Genomic DNA, 18,313 nt, shown 5'->3' with positions numbered 1-18,313 from the left:
TTAAATCAAATACAAATATATATTTTTGGTGTTGTTTTGTTTTAATATATATATACGGCCTTTGATTACCTTTATTGAGAACTAATTACCTAAGCTGCCGATCGATCGATTGGTTCTCCCGTGATCGATCAGCAAAAAATCCTGCATCCCTAAATGGCCGTCTTTCAGTTTCAATCCATCCTCCCGTCTGTACAAAGTATTATTATATTACTAAGGTAACATTATCTATTGTTACAGCTTGCAGCTCAAACTGCTGGGAACATTGGCAACAAATGATCACCAACAGGAAAGTGTTACAAAGATCTTGCACTGCTGGGGAGGTGGGCTAAAGCCTGCTATAGAAATCAGAGGCTGCTCAGTGTATTAAAACTCATTAAAAATGGCATTAAAAGTTGAATAATAAAAAAATTAAAAAAGTATTATCTAATATTACAGCACTGATTTATATAAAAAATAACCGCACATAACCACACATGTAGGATATTGCTGGATTACTCCTTTAAGGAAAATATTGCTTGCATTTCATTCAGACAGCGACACAGTGATTAAAAGACACGTTAGTAGCAAAATGCCCGGCCGCCTGGTAGGTTTCTGCAAACTAGCATTTAAAGGTTTAAAATAGAAATTAAAAACGTGCCTGGTGCACTCGAATCCGAGTGCGAAAAAATGACTAACTCCCTCCAGGGCAGGCTGGGTTGGAAAATAGCAAAAAATGTATTGTTCACACATCAAAAGATTACAAAAATAAACGGCTGGGAAGGTGAAATCTCAACAAAAATATTTTTGGAGGAAAAAAAATGGACATGTCTCAGCCAGGTCTGCAGCCCTGTCTTTCCCCATTATCTCTTAAAATACAATGCTTCCACTGCAGACAGGGTTTCTGGGTAATGACCTCCAAATTTTGCTTTACAAAATCGAACACGAGTGTTCTTTTATTTCTCCCCTGGCACGGAAAGGGTTAATCCTTTTATAGTGGAAGCAGAGAATAACTATGGGGAGTTATGGGGAGGACAGAATCACAGCACATTGAATACAGGCTGTGTTCCTTTTGGAATTCCTAAATATGACAGCAAGAAGCAAATGAAAACCCCAGGTGTGAGCACATCCACACACGTCTCAGACAGGTCTGCGGCCCTGCCCTTCCCCGTTATCTCTTAGTATTTAGTGCTTCCACTGCTGCTAGGGATTCTGGGAAATTACATGCAAATGAGCACGCAGTGTTACCTTTCGCTTCAAATCCATTTTGACATGGATTCCCATATAAGCTTATGCCTGCCGCATGACACGTCTTTCCAGCACAGCCTGGGTTAAAGTGCAGAGCGGGTAACCCTGCTCCTAAATAAGTGTAACTTCTTCCTAGGAGCATTGTGTTGCTGGACCCTCAGGCAGTGAAACAGTTAAGCCTCAACTTGTCTGACTCTCTGCCTTCCACTATACACAGGGCCAAGCTTGTTACCCTCTGACCTTCAAAAGAGATTAAAAGTCCTTCAGCCTGATTGTGCCCTTTGACCCCAATGTACTAATGTTGATGTTTCAGCAGCAGACATGGGTTATTGAGTGACAGAAGTCGCACGCGCACACACACACACACACACACACACACACACACACACATACACACCGCACCCAGTGCCTTCACCACTGGTAAATGAGCTTAGCATATTCCTCTTGCCATTGTTGTAGGGCAGGGGTTCGCAACTCCAGTCCCCAAGATCCCCCCCCAACAAGTCAGGTTTTCAGGATATCCCTGCTTCAGCACAGGTGGCTCAATCATTGGCTTGCTGGAATTCTCCCTCCCTCTCCCTGTCATTCTTCCTCCCCTCTCTACCTGTTACTATCTCCCCCCTTTCACCCTGTGATTCTCTACCGCCCCCCCCCCATTCTCTGTCATTGTAACCCCCCTTTCACCCTGTAATTCTCCCCCCTCATTCTCTGTCATTCTCTATCCCCCCTCTCCCTGTCATTCTCCCCCCCTCTCCCTGCCATTCTCTCTCACACCTCCCTCCCCACCTCTCTTCCTCCCCCACTCTCCCTGTCATACTCTCTTCCACTCTCAATATCTCCCCCTCTCTCTGTTATTCTCTCCCCACATCATTTTCTCTCCCCCCTCCCCCCCTCCCACTCCCCCTGTCATTTTCTCCCCCTTTCTGCCCGTCATTCTCTCTCCCCCAGACACAGACACACACGCCCTCTTCACTTCTCCCCTGCTCCACGCTGTTTCCTTCTCTCCTTGGCCCCAACCCCAGGTCCTGACACGTCCTGATTAGCTGCTTCTGGGTAATGCAGCCAATCAGGGTGGAGGAAACTGCCCCGCCCCCAAGCAACTGCCCTGCTCTTGGAGATGGGGAAATGCCCCCCAAACTAGGCCACTACCGCTCCCCGAAATGTGCTGCCCTTGGGCAGCCGCCTAGTGGTTAAACCGGCTCTGCCCCCGGTTGCTCAATGGGAGCAAAACCAGAACAAGAGAACCAGAGAAGGGAGCACAATTGCGGGCGATGGGGTTCCTTTCCTGTGGTGAGGGTAGTTCTGGTTGTTGTCTCTTGCCGCCGCTGTGCAGCTGGGAGACCTCAGTAAGTAACCCCCATAGTGTTTAGGAACACCAGGCGTGACCCTTCAGATCTCAGTATTTACCCTGCTGGTGGAGAGAGGATGGGAAATGCAAGCTGAGCAGCGGGCTGCCTCACTACCCCAGGGTTTGTCACATGTATCTGACAGAAGGTCTGCTCATCTCACGCCATCTGCTTCCACTTTCCAGGCATTGCGCTGTGACACGCTCAAAGTAACGTCTGCACACTCCTTGAGTGGGACCTTGAGTGGAGGAGAGCATGTCCTTATCGCCGACTCTGTACTCAATGACACAGAGTTTAAACCTGGTCCAATTCCCGGTGTCGGCTCCTTGTGACCAAGTCACTGTATCCCCCTGTGCCTCAGGCACCGCAAACATAGAGTGTAAGCTCACCAGGGCAGGGACTGCGCCTGTAACATTCCTATGTGCTGCGCACCGCGCGCTGTACTGTAACATTCCTCTGTGCTGCGCACCGCGCGCTGTACTGTAACATTCCTCTGTGCTGCGCACCGCGCGCTGTACTGTAACATTCCTCTGTGCTGCGCACCGCGCGCTGTACTGTAACATTCCTCTGTGCTGCGCACCGCGCGCTGTACTGTAACATTCCTATGTGCTGCACACCGCGCGCTGTACCGTAACATTCCTCTGTGCTGCGCACCGCGCGCTGTACTGTAACATTCCTCTGTGCTGCGCACCGCGCGCTGTACTGTAACATTCCTCTGTGCTGCGTACCGCGCGCTGTACTGTAACATTCCTCTGTGCTGCGCACCGCGCGCTGTACTGTAACATTCCTCTGTGCTGCGCACCGCGCGCTGTACTGTAACATTCCTCTGTGCTGCGCACCGCGCGCTGTACTGTAACATTCCTCTGTGCTGCGTACCGCGCGCTGTACTGTAACATTCCTCTGTGCTGCGTACCGCGCGCTGTACTGTAACATTCCTCTGTGCTGCGCACCGCGCGCTGTACTGTAACATTCCTCTGTGCTGCGCACCGCGCGCTGTACTGTAACATTCCTCTGTGCTGCGCACCGCGCGCTGTACTGTAACATTCCTCTGTGCTGCACACCGCGCGCTGTACTGTGATTGTGACGCGCTTTGACTCCCATCGGGAGAAAAGTGCTATATAAAATAAAGTTATTATTATTTACTATTAAATCAAGATCAGAGCGTGCATTATAAAACCTAAACCCCAGAATGATGCATTGACCATGTATATATTATAGGGTGAGTTCCACAACAGGCTCATTTGATCTCATTGTTACGAACGCTGTTGGCACTGGTTGTGTCTCTAATAATTGCCGTAGGGCAATTAGAATACTTAAAATAAAGAGTTATGCATTTTAGGTCCTGATCTCAATTTACCTTTATAATAAAGATGACAAATTTTCCTATCACTTTGGGCCAGACTGAGCGAAACGAGGAGCGGAAACGCTATCTATATTCTTAGCATTAAACCTGCAGACCAAGCTATATTATACGTTTGTTTTTAATAATTCAGTTCTATACTATGAGAAAATACATGTAGCATTTAAAAAAAACAACAACTCTGAATGACATTTTTAATGTATTATAATGTAAAAAAACATTTTTTGTTTCTATAGCAACCATTTACAAAGTCACATCCCCTTCCTCTTCTGAAACAGGCTCTGGCACACCCCTTTTTGAGCACTGCCCTCTCTCTAGCAGTGCACCAACTGGTCACATGATCTTCCCCACAGAACTTTGCAACTTTGGTCCTCTTCTGCAGCACTGACGACATTTGGTGAACGCCCGACCCGAATCTTCGCCGATCGATCACAGGAGAACGGATCGATTGTGTGGATTGTTTTGATGCGTATATTAAAGGAGAAAAAAAATACATTTAAAAAAACGGCAGCTCGGACCGCTGCTTTAAAGTATTAATCCAAGCCATCGTTTATTTGAGCAATTTTTTTTCAAACAGGATTAAACAGTTTTGATTGGGATCGATTATAACCCTCGGTAGTGAGAGCTGGGGGGGAAATACCTGTGTGGGCATAAGGATGTTACACAATGGTCTGTGTTATAATGTACAAGCTGTATGACCCAATAAAAATCTTGAAGTTGAAAAAAATAACAGGATTAAAGCCGGGGGTCTTCAGAGCTGACCCCCATTCATTTCATGTATTTCTAACCATGTATTTGTCATCATAACTCTGTGCCCAGGACATACAGTACGTGAAAACGAGCGGTAACTCTCACTGTATTACTGCCTGATAAAACATTTTTATAAATAAATAATTTCAGCTCCGGGGACCCCCTGCTTCCAGAGATACTCACCTCCAAAGGGGGTGCCGGTATCTCTGCTTTTCCAAGCTCCCGCGTCACGTGAACCAATCCACATGGATTGACGTCACGGCCTCCTATTGACCTGCAGGGAGCGGGAGCTTTGAAACTCCGCCATTACGTGACCCCTGCTAGCCCAGTGGCTACCAGCACCTACTATGGAGGTAAGTATCTCTGGGAGCAGGGGGTCCCCAGAGCTGAAATTAATAGGGTTCAGCTCCAGAGACCCCCTGCTTCAATCGCATGTAAAAAAAAAATTGCCGGCTTGGATTGTCGCTTCATGGGAATCCAATGCGCGTTGACTTAATGCTCGGCGAATGTTTGCAAAATCAGACTCCGCCGCGCCTTTTATTCCGCATGGTTCGCGACTGTGTGAAAGCCTTGCACATCTTTACTGAAAAGTGAATGAAAGTTAATGCATTAATGTGTGTAGAACACTGTAGAGGATTGGCGGACAACACGAGCGAGCCAAAGCACTCCCAACTCACCGGGTTTGAACAAAATAAAAAAAGTTTATTAAACTACATATTAAAAAAAACATACTGGGGACAAAACAAAAAGGTGTTCTCCTCCCACGCGTTTCACGCTGTCATAGCGCTTTCTCAAGGAGTAAGTAAGCTGCGAATGGTTTGTTTGTTATCATTAATGTGTGTAAACTATGCATCGCAACGTCTCATCGTATTGAACACGAGCTTTAGGAAAGTCAGATTTCAATAGTATCACCATCTTGAGGGCCTCACGCTTACACACCTCATTTCTCATCGCAGACTCTAATAGGGTTACCCTCCTAACACTCCCCACTGTCTTTGGGAAGTGAACCAATGCGTTGTGGGATGCTGTATGCATATCTCTCTGGCAGTGAAGCATGCGCACAGCCACGGTGCCCATTTAATCCTCACACCCCTCAGGCTGAAATCCAACAATTTTCTATTATTCAAAAACAATTAATATAAATGGCTGACCAGTGCAACGTTGCTGCTGCATTCATCCTACCTGGTTGATGTATGCCCCTCACAAAACAAAATCAGTGTGTGTTCCCCGCTGTGCTTTCCTCCAACTTCTGCAGCTATTGAGTTCATATTAAACTCTGGAAATAAACTTCACAAGGGACACAGAAGATGTTACATGCCTGAGTGCTGCCGCTAGAGATGGGGGAACCTGATGCAATCCGATACGTGTTCAAATCCGATCGGCGGAATAAAATCCGTGGTCAGATTACTTCTTCATAATCCGTCGCCGGATTCAACTTGACGTGGATATTTCCTCCCATAATAATTCAGCTTGACTGATCTGGATTCAGAATCCGTTGGACGGATTTGAAGTATTAGGGAAGTTTTGAGACTTATCCTCCGCTGAAATTAACTGGCCAATTCGCGGCGGATTTGAACACCGCCGAAAACGTCCCCCATCTCTAGTGGTCACAATATTATTGTTTGATTGCATGTGGCTAATGGAGACTACATCCTTCCAGACACCAGGGCCCAGGTGGCTAAAACAGTGCTAAGCATTGGTAGGCCTCAGGTCCCAGTCATATGAATGGGCTAAAGCTTACCACCCTTTTGTGGTTCTGGGCCCAGAAGTCTATATATATATATATAAATGAACACCTGGAGGCCCAGTGGTGCCTCTACTCTGTAAGTTGTTGTATGGGCCCCGAACTCCATCTCTGGTCACTGCAGGCCACAGTGTTTGGGCCTGTGCCCACTGGTTGCATGCCTCTGTGCATACAGGCATCGGAGGCTGCCGTCCCCCCCACCAATTACAGCCGCGAATCCAACCCCCCCTGCTCTACAACTCCCCCTGGCTGGAGTCCTTGGTCTACTCAGGGCCACCCCTGCATTTATATTTAGAGTACCAATTTCTTTAAGAAGAAAAAAAGTGATTTCTTGTTGAAAGACATTTCCATTTTTAGAACATAAACAATGGATTATTTTTCTATTCTTAGCACAGTTCATTTTATATCAGACACAATCCCTCTACTTTTTGAAGCTACTTTGATCTCAGGGAAATTGTATCAGATGTGTATTTAAACGGCAATCCAAACAGCTGTTCCCCACCCAATTTTTTTTTACAGAGAATTGAAGCAGGGGGTCTCCGGAGCTGAACCCCATTACATTCAGCTACAGGGACCCTCTGCTTCCGGAGATACTTACCTCTGTAGGAGGTGCCGGTAGCTAGCAGGGTACATGTAATGGCGGAGTTTCAAAGCTCCCGCACCCTGCAGGCCAATCGGACGCCGTGACATCATCAGGTTCGGCTTCCGAATACCCGCATGACGCAAGAGCTTTAAACTTTGCCGCGATACCGGCACCCCTTACGGTTTGTATCTTGGGAAGTAGGGGTCCCCGGGGCTGAAATTAAAGCTCCCGAGACCCCCTGCTTCAAACCTATGTTAAGAAATATATATAAATATATTTTAAAGTGCATGAATTGCTCTGTTAAAGAGAAAAATAAACCCTTCTACTATCAATAGGATGTTTTTCTTGGATACATACACATTGGTGCAAATATTTGCCCCAGAATTTGCAGCAGTTTTGCTCCAGGAAAACTTGAACACGCCGACCCCCTTCCCAAATGCATTTATTTTGTCCTTGGATTTTTATTTCCGTGGCCGGCACAAAGGCAAGAATAAAAATAAAGTCTCTGGGTGGACAGATTGTGAGTATGCGGCTGTGTGTTATATAAAGTTACTGTATCCCACACACTTCTTTCATTCATGCTGCTCACACGATTGGGCCTGTTTATATACACAGTGTATATAAAACTCACAATGCAGTTCAATAGGTTGGTTGTTTCTCAGACATTTTACGGTGATGTACAGTATATGAAGTTTGTTAGAGCAAAATAAATCCATCAATGCCCTTATTTGACGATCGCTGGTATTTGACTTAATTGAATTTGGAACGGGCTATAAACAGGGGGGGATTAACCCCTGAGACCAGCCGCGCACTGCAAGCCACTCTGGCAACGACGAGGTTAAGGGGCAGGTGAAACTTAATCCCCATTTAGAGACCGCTATGTTCTAGCACCATCTTTCTTTAACCCTTTTGGGGGAAATGCTTTGATTTCAGTGAAAGAGCCGTTGATTCGTGAGACTTTCCAGCAATATTAGGGTTATGAGACTGTCTTTAAAAAAAAAAAAAAACTTTAAAAAAAACTCAAATATGTGTCTTGATAATTCTGCGAATGTTTCCTCTGCCTGGAACCTGCGCAGTGGAATCCTTGAAATTCTTGGGCTTCTGTGGCAGTGAGTAGCCTGCGTAGCTGGGCCGCAGTGAAAGGCTTTATTCATTGCTGGTGCCCTGCCTTCTTATATTACCGCACCTTGGGCCTCAGCCGCTGCTCCCTAGGCTGCCGTGTTTTTCTTTCATTAGAAGGAATCTCCTATTGAATGTCTAGGTTCAGAGGCAGTAGGATGCTGTACCTAGTAAGTCATGTCATGCACACATCACGGTTTAAAGAGGCAGACCAAGTGGCACTTTGAAGAAAAAAATACATATCTTTTATTTTAATATATGCAGCCTTTGATTAGCTTTACTGAAAACTAAGTACCTACTGTAAACTGCCGATCAATTAGTTCTTCCGTGATCGATCAGCAAAGAACCTGCTTCCCAGGGTTCACTAAATGGCTGCCTTTTCAGTTTCACATCAATCCTTCAGTCAGTGTAACTCAGCAGCTACAATGTATCCTTATATTACTAAGGTAACATTATCTGCTGTTACAGTTTGCAGCACAAACGGCTGGGAACATTGGCAACAAATGATCACAAACAGGAAAGTGTTACAAAGCTCTTGCACTGCTGGGGAGGTGGGCTAAATCCTGCTATAGAAATCAAAGGATGTTCAGTATATTAAAACTCATTGAGTTGAATTTTAAAAATAAATGCAGTAAGTATTATCTAATACCAGAACTGATGTATTAAAGACGTAGGATACACAGAGTGCTCCTCTAAATACAATGTAAGTTGTAATGTTAAGAAGATTAAGTGTGTACCAGTAGAGCTATAAAATGAAATCGTAACTTAAATCCTTCAGAAATCGCTTTTCTCCTCTGCAAGGAGTCTGGGGCAGCTATGTGGGGTCCGCGTAGATTCGTGTATTAGGAATTATTGATCCTCTCTGGTATTTTGGAGGTGGCACAAGCCTGTCCACTTTTCTGCACTCTTCTTTACTAGATAGTTTAGATCAGGGCTAGACAACGCCAGTCCTCAATTACTACCAACAGGTCAGGTGTTCAGGATATCCCTGCTTCAGCACAGGTGGGTCAATTAGTGGCTCAGTCCTTATGACGGTATTACATAGAGCAGGAGTGGGCAACTCCAGTTCTCAAGAGTCACCAACAGGTCAGGTGTTCAGGATATCCCTGCTTCAGCACAGGTGTCTCAATCAGTAGCTCAGTCTTCTACTGAGCCACTAATTGAGCCACTTGTGCTGAAGCAGGGATATCCTGAACACCTGACCTGTTGGTGGCCCTTGAGGACAGGAGTTGGCTCTGCCTGGTTTCAATGGCATCTGTGAAGAAAATGCAGGTTTGTGCCGTTTCAGAGGCAGCAGGAGCCCCCAGGGATTAGTGATGAATCTCCAGGTCTCAGAGCCAATGTAACAAATAACAACACACATCATATATAATGACATCACATGTGAAAGAGTATACTGTAGCTCATGTGTGACACATACTGATCAACGAAAGGAGATCGGAAACAAATCACCTAAAATCCCAATTGAAACAAATGTTCCTAATGAATGTAATACCAGTACAATACAAAGGTCAATAACAAACAGTAATGTTCATTCATCTGCATGTGCCACTAATATCCATTCCCAAAATGCTTATGTGTTTATACAAGACCAGTTACGTCTCATTCATTGGCGTCTCCCTTGTAGACACTTGTTTGGAAGGCAGATCCTCCATCACAATGTCATTGGCTTAAGTCCATTAAACAACGTTCAAATGCCATGGTCCAGATCTACGTCGTGTTCAGATGATCATAAAGCATGATCCAGAATATATGAGAGAGACAGACAGACAGACAGACAGACAAAGGGTTTATTTTAGAAGCCCTGAAAGCACTGTCCTGCGTGGGGTGCACAGAAACCCCCATTGAGGTGAATCGGCACTTTCAGAGCTTATAGAAGATGCCCCAGAGAGATAGAAAGGCCGAGATAACAGCACCCAATGACTTGTATACCGCGCTCTACAACATGTGGTAGATGCCTGTGAACAGATGTGGGATACTTGGGAGACAAGCTTTTGGGGTCTGGTATATGGAGGTTTAAATTGATTTGTAGAACTACCGACTTGACCATTTAGTGTCTGAATAGGTGGCACTGCTGCACAATGCTAGGAGAATCCGGGCCTGCACTGTATATAGCACATCTCATGTTACTTCATAAATAAACTTCCCTGAACACTCTTAGTAGAGGAAAACTATTTATTTTAAAATACCTAATCTGGGAAGCACTTTGATTTGTACTGTCTAGTTCCAGACAGTTACAAAGAAGGTATTGAATGAGACTACATCTCCGTGGACAAAAGCACCTGCCCTTGATATGTATTTTCCATCTAAAAACTTGAGATGGCATATTTCCCTAATCCAATTCAGTAGCTGCCACTGTGTATCTTGCTAACAAACTCTTCCAGTTCCCAAATATCAGCTTACAGTGTGTTATATTCTTCAAACAGAAGAATTTTCTGTCCCGAACGTTTGGCTGTTCTGGGTGGGGAAAAATACGTTTTCATAGAAAAGTTTTGATTTTTAAGAGTGAAGTTACACTCACGCCTGCGCAGTGCGATCACCGGTGAGTCCGTGCAGGGGTGCTCAACGCCAGTCCTCTATAAACAGGTCAGGATTTCAGGGTATCCCTGCTTCAGCACAAGCGGCTCAATCAGTCTTTGACTGAGCCTCTGATTGAGCCACCTATGCTGAAGCTGGGATATCCTGAAAACCAGACCTGTTGGGGGGGGGGGGGGGGGAATAGAGGAGTGGAGTTGAGCCCCCCTGAGTCAGTGAGTGAGACCTGATAGGTTGCTTACAGTATGTATGTATACGTGATACAAGACAAGTTAAGTCTCATTCATTTGGATTCTGTGCTCTTGTAGGCTTCAATTGAGTCTCCTGTGTGGAAGGCAGATCTTTCATCACAATGTCATTTGTTGATTCAAACCTTGCACATCTCCCTCACTTAGGTCCTTGGGCTGAGACTTCCAGTGTAGATCAGCTCTTAGTTCATCTTCACAGAAGCTTCCCTCCATTGGCTGCCTGTGCAATCAGAATGACAGAGCCACTGATTGAGCCCCCTGTGCTGAAGCAGGGACATCCTGAAAACCTGACCAGTTGGAGGGGCTTGAGGACTAGAATTAAGAACCCCTGCATTAAATCCTTCTACATATAAAACAGCCACTGTGCCTCATAGAACGAACAATGCAAAGGCCAACAGTCTGCTCAGACGGACTGACCACTCTGTTCTGTAACATATGGCCATTGCATTGTTCGTTCGACGAGGCACAGTGTCTGTTTTTGCTTTATGGTACTAGACTGACATTGTCCATTAAGGAGCTGTAGCTTGCCCTATTTACTTACCACTGCGCCTTCTGCACAGAGGGTTAGTATTACCATAGAGGCCATGCTTTCAATCGCCTTCTAGCTTATCCATGCTATTTGCTCTTTATAAGGTGTTCCCTGTTACAGTGATTATTATGCTTGTTAGAATTTATTAGATCCATCTGGTGCAGTTATCCTATTTTTACGGAAGGAGACCTTTGTGGTTTGGGTCAAAGGGAAGTACCACGTGTCCCTCTTCAGAGGCGCTGTGGGAACGGGCCTGAGGAAGGGGCATTTAGCCCCAAAACGTTGCCCCCCTTTTCCCCGCCGCATCAGCTCTCTATATCACCCTTTTTTTAACTTTTATTGAACCTATTTGTCCCCCAACCCCCCCCCCTTTTTTTTACCCCTTTTTCCCACTCCCCTCCCTCATTTGCCAGTTAGGCTTACATCAATTTTTATACTATTTTTCCTAGATATGTGTATTCATGCGGTATCTGTTACTGTATGTGTGTGTATATATATATATCCTTATATTCTTTTGTTTTCAAAACAATTTCAATTTTTTGATACAACAAAGTGTTTAAATATTATTTCTTACATTTACTTATGCTTTGAGTGCTGGGAACACCTACCATTTTCCTGTATTAGTACTGGGAAGGTTTCGGGTCCCCCCCTTTGTTCCCTTGCACCTCACATACTGGGGTACTGTCTATAACGCCATACTTTTGCATTTTCACAGCATATTCCAGTAGGGCCTATGATGGGAAAGATATATGTCTCGTAAAGCCTGTCCCTCCCACAGCAAACCCTTTGATCTGTAATTGTCCCATAAAAGAACTGCACATGGGAACATACCCCGCTTATTCTGTGTTTACCGCATGTCACCTAGGAGAGAGGGCCCATGTGGTTAGAGAATTTAAGGCTGATCAGTCACAGCCTATAACAGGGGTGGCTGACTCCAGTCCTTAAGGGCCACCAACAGGTCAGGTTTTCAGGATATCCCAGTTTTAGCACAGGTGGCTCAATCAGGTGGCTCAGTCAGAATGACTGATCATCTTGTGCTGAAGCAGGGATATCATGAACCCCTGACCTGTTGGTGGCCCTTTGATGACCGGAGTTGGCCACCCCTGGCCTGCAACATCCCCTTCACCAAAGGCGCAGCCACCAATGCAAACTCCTGCAATGGACGTGTCCGGTCCAATCACCAACAAACAAGACGGAGGGCTTCAGAAACCCAGCAAACGGCCTTCGTATGAATGCAGGTGCAACATGTATCTGACGATGGGACAGCAAGAGAAAAACATAAATGGTAGGCTGTCTTTTTAACCTTTTCACTGCCAGAAGCAGAGCTGTGCTGCTGGCAGCCAATGGGTTAAACTCAACAGATATCCCATTCAGGAAGACCTGCAGGCCGCACGGACTTAACCTTTTCGCTGCTGCGATTACCGGGGTCGCCGTGCAATAGGTGACTGACTTCTGCAGCACGGGAGCTGAGAGCTTCCATCACCCTGAGCATGGCAGAAGAGGCCTCAGCCTACGTCCCTTGCTCGATCCAACCTTATCTCTTTGCCCAAACCTCAATATAAATCCGAGGCGCACATCATGGAGATAAGCGGCCACAGCTTCTATCGGAATTACATTCATTTTCTACAGGTGATCCAGAAATATAAGCGCAAACACAAACCTATTAAATAAAATCCAGTGATACAAACAGGTGCATATTAAAAAGTGGCATGAGTGAGCTTAAAAGCAAATCTATCTCGTGGTGGGTTTGGTTCTGAGCCTGCAGGGGTTGTGTGTAACTTTGAATCCTCTTTTCTTCGGTTACAGATACATTCCTTATAGGACGCAGCACATGCTGACTATTCTTTCATAGCTATTGTTGCCTTTTTTCACGCTTAGGTTTTGCAAAGCTGAGAACCAAATCTTAAAGACTGGCACCAACGTGCTAGACAATTCTAGAGAAGGGGTCCCATGTGTTCCCACTGCATTGCAACCCCAATATACTGTATGTAGCTGTCACTGGCCCAGATCGAAGCTTCAGCGCACGTTAACTCACATTCATGTGAATGGGGGTAAAGATTTGCTAAAGCTTGTCACCCTTTTGTGGATCTGAGCTACATCCAATTAGATTTGGAAGTTCTTTTTTTCCACCATCAAAGTCGACTGGGCTGCAAAGAAGCTCGCCACATTGAAACAAATCCTGCTGAAAGGAATAGGATTTCTTCCCAGGACGAATCTGGTTCAGTTATGTTGCATTGGTCTTGCCCAGTTTTACAGCTGGAGACTTTATAATAAATCTGGAACTAATATTTCGAAGGCATCCGACTCTAAAAAGCGCGTCCCCGTTACCGTCGGCATAAAAAACGCCGATGCTCAAAGGAAGTGTGACTGAGCGACCCTCCGCCCTAACGAGCGAAACTCGATGGGAATTTTAGATTGTAAGCTCCTTGGGGCAGAGGCCGCCGTTTGTCTTAACATTGATGCACTCTTTTGTCGTACAGCCTTGTTGGTGCTCACACATGGTATCGCACGGCGAAATGTGTTGGTGCCATGCAGATAGACGATATTACTAATACAGCATGGGACTGCACCTTTAAAGTGGAGGAGAAAAAATTGCTTCCAGTAGCTGAGCTGAGAAAGGTCTTTTTTTTGTTGCTCAGTGTGTCTGCAGCTCCCTACACTGAGCACTGTGTGCTACTGGCTGCTGGAGATACAGAGGGGCGTGAGCTGCAGTACCAGCGATTGTGGTCAGCAATGAAGCTCTCTCATTCTGTTCAAACATTACTGGGGAACTAACACACTGCTGCTCTCTCTCACTTCCAATTATTGCCGCGGCTGGGGGAATATTTGCAGCCCCACTATCCGTCAGGCTGCTGTTGAGGTAAGAAAACCTCTGAGCCTCGTATTTTTTTTTTTTCCCCTGTCCCGGTTTTTCTGAACCGATCTGGAAAAGCCTGTGGGGTTGTGTGGGATTTTAACCTCTCCAGTGCCAGGCAAGGGGTTGTTGCAGAATTTGGGAGATGCTGCAAGACATTGAGGATTCCCCCATGATTTAGATTGTAAGCTCTGCACGGCAGACGCGTCCTCCCCTACTCTTTCCATTGATGTGAAACGCTTACTCTGCTGACTCTGCTGGGTTTCTTATGGAGTTCATTGATATCATCACAATATATCAGGGGTGCTCAACTCCAGTCCTCAAGCCCCTCCAACAGGTCAGGTTTTCAGGATATTCCTGCTTCAGCACAGGTGGCTCAATTAGTCTGTGCTTCAACACAGGTGGCTCAATCAGAGGCTCAGTCAAGGACTGTGCCTCTGATTGAGCCGGCAGGGCTGAAGCAGGGATATCCAGAAAACCTGACCTGTTGGGGGGGGGGGGGGGGCTTGAGGACTGGAGTTGAGCCCCCTTGCTATATATGACTGAGTAAGATATAAATACTCCGTGGCGCCCCTGACAATAAAGGAAGCAGAGGCTGTGTTTAGATGCGGTGTGTGGCACTGTGACATGATACCATTGGCATTATGCCAGCGGCAGAGCCGGCATGCAGTAGCATGCAGCAATACTGTCTCTGTAAGTTCTCCCTACCTACCACTTAGATGGTAAGCTCTTCGGGGCAGGGACTCCCTTTCCTATTGTTAATATCTGAAGCTCTTATTCCCATTATATGTTATAATTATGTCACGTGTGTCACTGCTGTGCAGCGCTATGTACCTGGATGGTGCTATATAAATAAAGATATACATACTTACGTACATATCTTCCCATAGAACTCAGCCATGCCATTATTTTGCTCTTGTCCCATTGGGCGCGCTGCAGATAACATGTATTTTGAAGTTGTGGAACATTCAGGGAATGTGTGTCTGTTATCAGCAGTAGGCTATATAGAAGCATCCATAGCATGCTGTTTATCCTGATACTTTATCACAGATGTATGGATCATCTGATAGCTGATAGGAATAAGTCTATCTATACGTATGTCTCAGAGATTTCCTTAAACGTTCAATGTACTGTACCTGCGATTGAGCAAGTGAACCGCTTTGCCACCAGAAGGTCCTATAACCTTAGCAGTGCCTGGGGGCCCGTGTCAGTTAGTTTGTGTGTGTAGGTGTCAGATTGTGTTAGTGCCTTAGTGCAGCATCTATCTTCTGTAAATATTAAGAGGGATCCCCCCAGCACTGAAAAGGTTAGGAAGGCCGGTACTTTGTGTGCGCTGACAGCTTTTAATGACACATTTTGAAGCTGTCGTCAGCTCCCTGTCTCCCTTTACTGAGGGTTCTCTTTTATTATCTGAGTATTACCCTATAAAAGAAATGTAACCCTTTGCCAGGACAAGAACACACAATCAAATACTGTACTGATACATAGCCGTACATACTGTGTATGTGCAGGCTAAACCCCTGTGCTGCCAATGCGTTGAAGGAACCCCTCTGGCAGCCAAGGAGATCATTATGGTAACCCCTGATGAGGGGGTGGCCATCTTTAAAATCTCCAACCACTTAAAACCTAGAAAGGCAGGAAAGTCTGTGCCGATTGTGTCAAACCCTTTCATGGGCGCAGAGATTTGAAGAAAATAGAGAGAATATTAATAATTAAAAAATATATAGGTAAGATAGTAAAAGGGGCTGGATGTTTAAAGCTCTGCCTGTGGGGGGGACGTCAGCTGTAGAGAAAGCAGCTGTCTTTTCCAGGGAAGTTCCTCAAATTACCCACCCAGCTCCTCACAAGTCACTATGGGACATTCCATTCTGCATGCTACTGTCAGCCTTAAAACTGCCTCCGAGTTTAACCTCTGCATTGCACAGGGGGGGGGGGGGGCTGCAGAGGGATGGGTTAATGTGGGGCTTTAAAAGAACCAGGCACTTGACTTAACCCCTTGTTTTCTGCTGGGAGGGCAAGAGGCCCACGCATTACTGCAAGGTACAGAAGCCTAGTATTCGGGTCCTACCAAACTGAAGGGGTTAAGCAGTTCGGCCACTTGGGCGAATGATTGATATGTCCGGGATATATTGAATGTGCTGGTCTGTTAGAGCTGTGAATCTTTGCGGTCATTATTTCTTCTGCAAATAAGGGCAACCTTTATTAATAGTATTCAGCTAGAAGTGGAGCCCTAACAACATATTAGCTAAGCCAGGGGTGCTCACCCCCCTCCCGCCCCGAACAGGTCAGGTTTTCAGGATATCCCTGCTTCAGCACAGGTGGCTTAATGAGAGGCTCAGTTGGAGATGATTGAGCCACCTGTGCTGAAACAGGGACTGAGCCACACGTGCTGAAGCTGGAATATCCTGAAAACCTGGCCTGTTGGGAGGGGGCTTGAGGACTGGAGTTGAGCTCCCCTGAGTGAAGCGACAGTGCGTGCAGCCACCTCTGCAGTGCAACTGTTATCCATGAAGTTCTGATGCCAGCCTGTGTGAATTGGCAAGATACAGATCTCCCTGTACTAGGATTTCAGAAGCACGGACGTCCAAGGTAGGGGTTACAAAAGGGAATAGTCTGGGCAGGGAAGTGGTTTTTGATTAAAGTACTGGCCTTTACAGTAGGTGCGCCTTAGGTGCCAAAAATTAAGTAATAACGTTTTTGGCACAGTAATCTGCTGTGCCTATGTTGTTCTGCCTGCTCTACATGTGTAATCGGTCACACATAAAATACTATGAGAGTAGAGTATTATAACTTTGTCTGACAGGAGCGGCTCAGTGAGTAAAGGCACGAGCTGAAGCACTGACCCCAAATGTGAAGCAGAGGAGACGGGTTCTTATTCCTGGCGACAGCTCCTTGTGAACTTGGGCAAGTCACTTTCTCTCCCTGTGCCTCAGGCACCAAATACATAGATTGTAAGCTCTAAGGAGCAGGGACTCGTTGTGCCTGCAAATGCTAGATACAGCGCTGCATACATTGTTAGCGCTATATAAGAGGAAAAGGACCGTAGTGTATTTCTACCCCTTTTAGCACCCAGGAAGTACATGCAGTACTGCGCACATGCAGTAAGCCGTACATTGTTGGTTATGTCATGAGTTAAAGCAGCAGAAATCTTCTTCCCTGCTACTCTTAAACCAGAGGAAGGAGGGTGGGTCTCCTGATTAGAACCTGCAGGGGGCTGAGCAGACGCTGACAGATCTCCAGTAGCAGCGATGCTGTTGGTATACCCGGCTGTGCAGCTCTGGATGCTGTCACTGTAAGACGAGGCGCCTAAGTGAATTCCCATTCGCTGCTGGGCAGAGCTGAGACTTGCGGTTTCCCAGATGTCCTACAATATCTGCCGCAGCTCGGAGCCAGCTTAACCCCTACTCTGCTGGCAAGGCCTGAAATCCACTGTATCAATAATATGACCCAGGCTCGGCTGCTTTCAGAAAGAAAAAGTAGCAACTTCTCCAGAACCTTCCATCTCCCCAACTCTTTATAGACAAACAGTTAGCTCTGCATTTAAAGTAGCAATCCATGCAATATCTATCCTACAGTACGTGTGTTAAAAAAACAATCAGTGCTGTAGTATTAGATAATACTTACTACATTTGTTTCCCATTCAACTCTTAATGCCATTTTTAATGAGTTTTAATACACTGAGCATCCTTTGAGTTCTATAGCAGGCTTTATCCCACCTCGCCAGCAGTGCAAGATCTTTAGAAAAAACAAATAGGTAGCGCTATATCCCACAGTGAGCTGGCAGCCGGTGATATAACCCTGACCCCTAGTCAGGCTATAGAAGTGGAAAAGAAGTTATATCAGTGGCGCTCAACACTGTAATGATCAAAGCAATTCTAATAGATATTATAAAATATATATTATAAAATATACAACCAGAGCCACGGAAATCGCCCGTCCGATTGGATGCTCCACGTGGTAAGGGTGAACATGTAAATATACAAAGAAATCAAATCATAGCATAATACTGTAAAACATACAC

At 45.7% G+C, this 18,313-nt stretch overlaps 1 protein-coding gene across 5 annotated transcripts in view; it reads left to right on the top strand.

Moving 5' to 3' along the window:
• Window positions 1-18,313, top strand: part of ZNF469 (zinc finger protein 469) — a 255,451-nt gene that overhangs the window by 163,349 nt on the left and 73,789 nt on the right. The window contains exon 1 of one of the 5 annotated variants that reach the window (XM_075576420.1): window positions 14,149-14,298. The exons of the other annotated variants lie outside the window; for them this stretch is intronic. The gene's annotated coding sequence lies outside the window, so the exon portion shown is untranslated. Of the gene's footprint in view, window positions 1-14,148; window positions 14,299-18,313 lie in introns of those variants that run through there. 5 annotated transcript variants of the gene reach the window in all.

This window comes from Ascaphus truei, chromosome 19 (assembly GCF_040206685.1).
Source record: "Ascaphus truei isolate aAscTru1 chromosome 19, aAscTru1.hap1, whole genome shotgun sequence".
NCBI classification, from domain to species: Eukaryota; Metazoa; Chordata; class Amphibia; order Anura; family Ascaphidae; genus Ascaphus; species Ascaphus truei.
The sequence above is the reverse complement of the archived record's forward strand: the minus strand, read 5'-3'. Positions and strand labels throughout refer to the sequence as shown.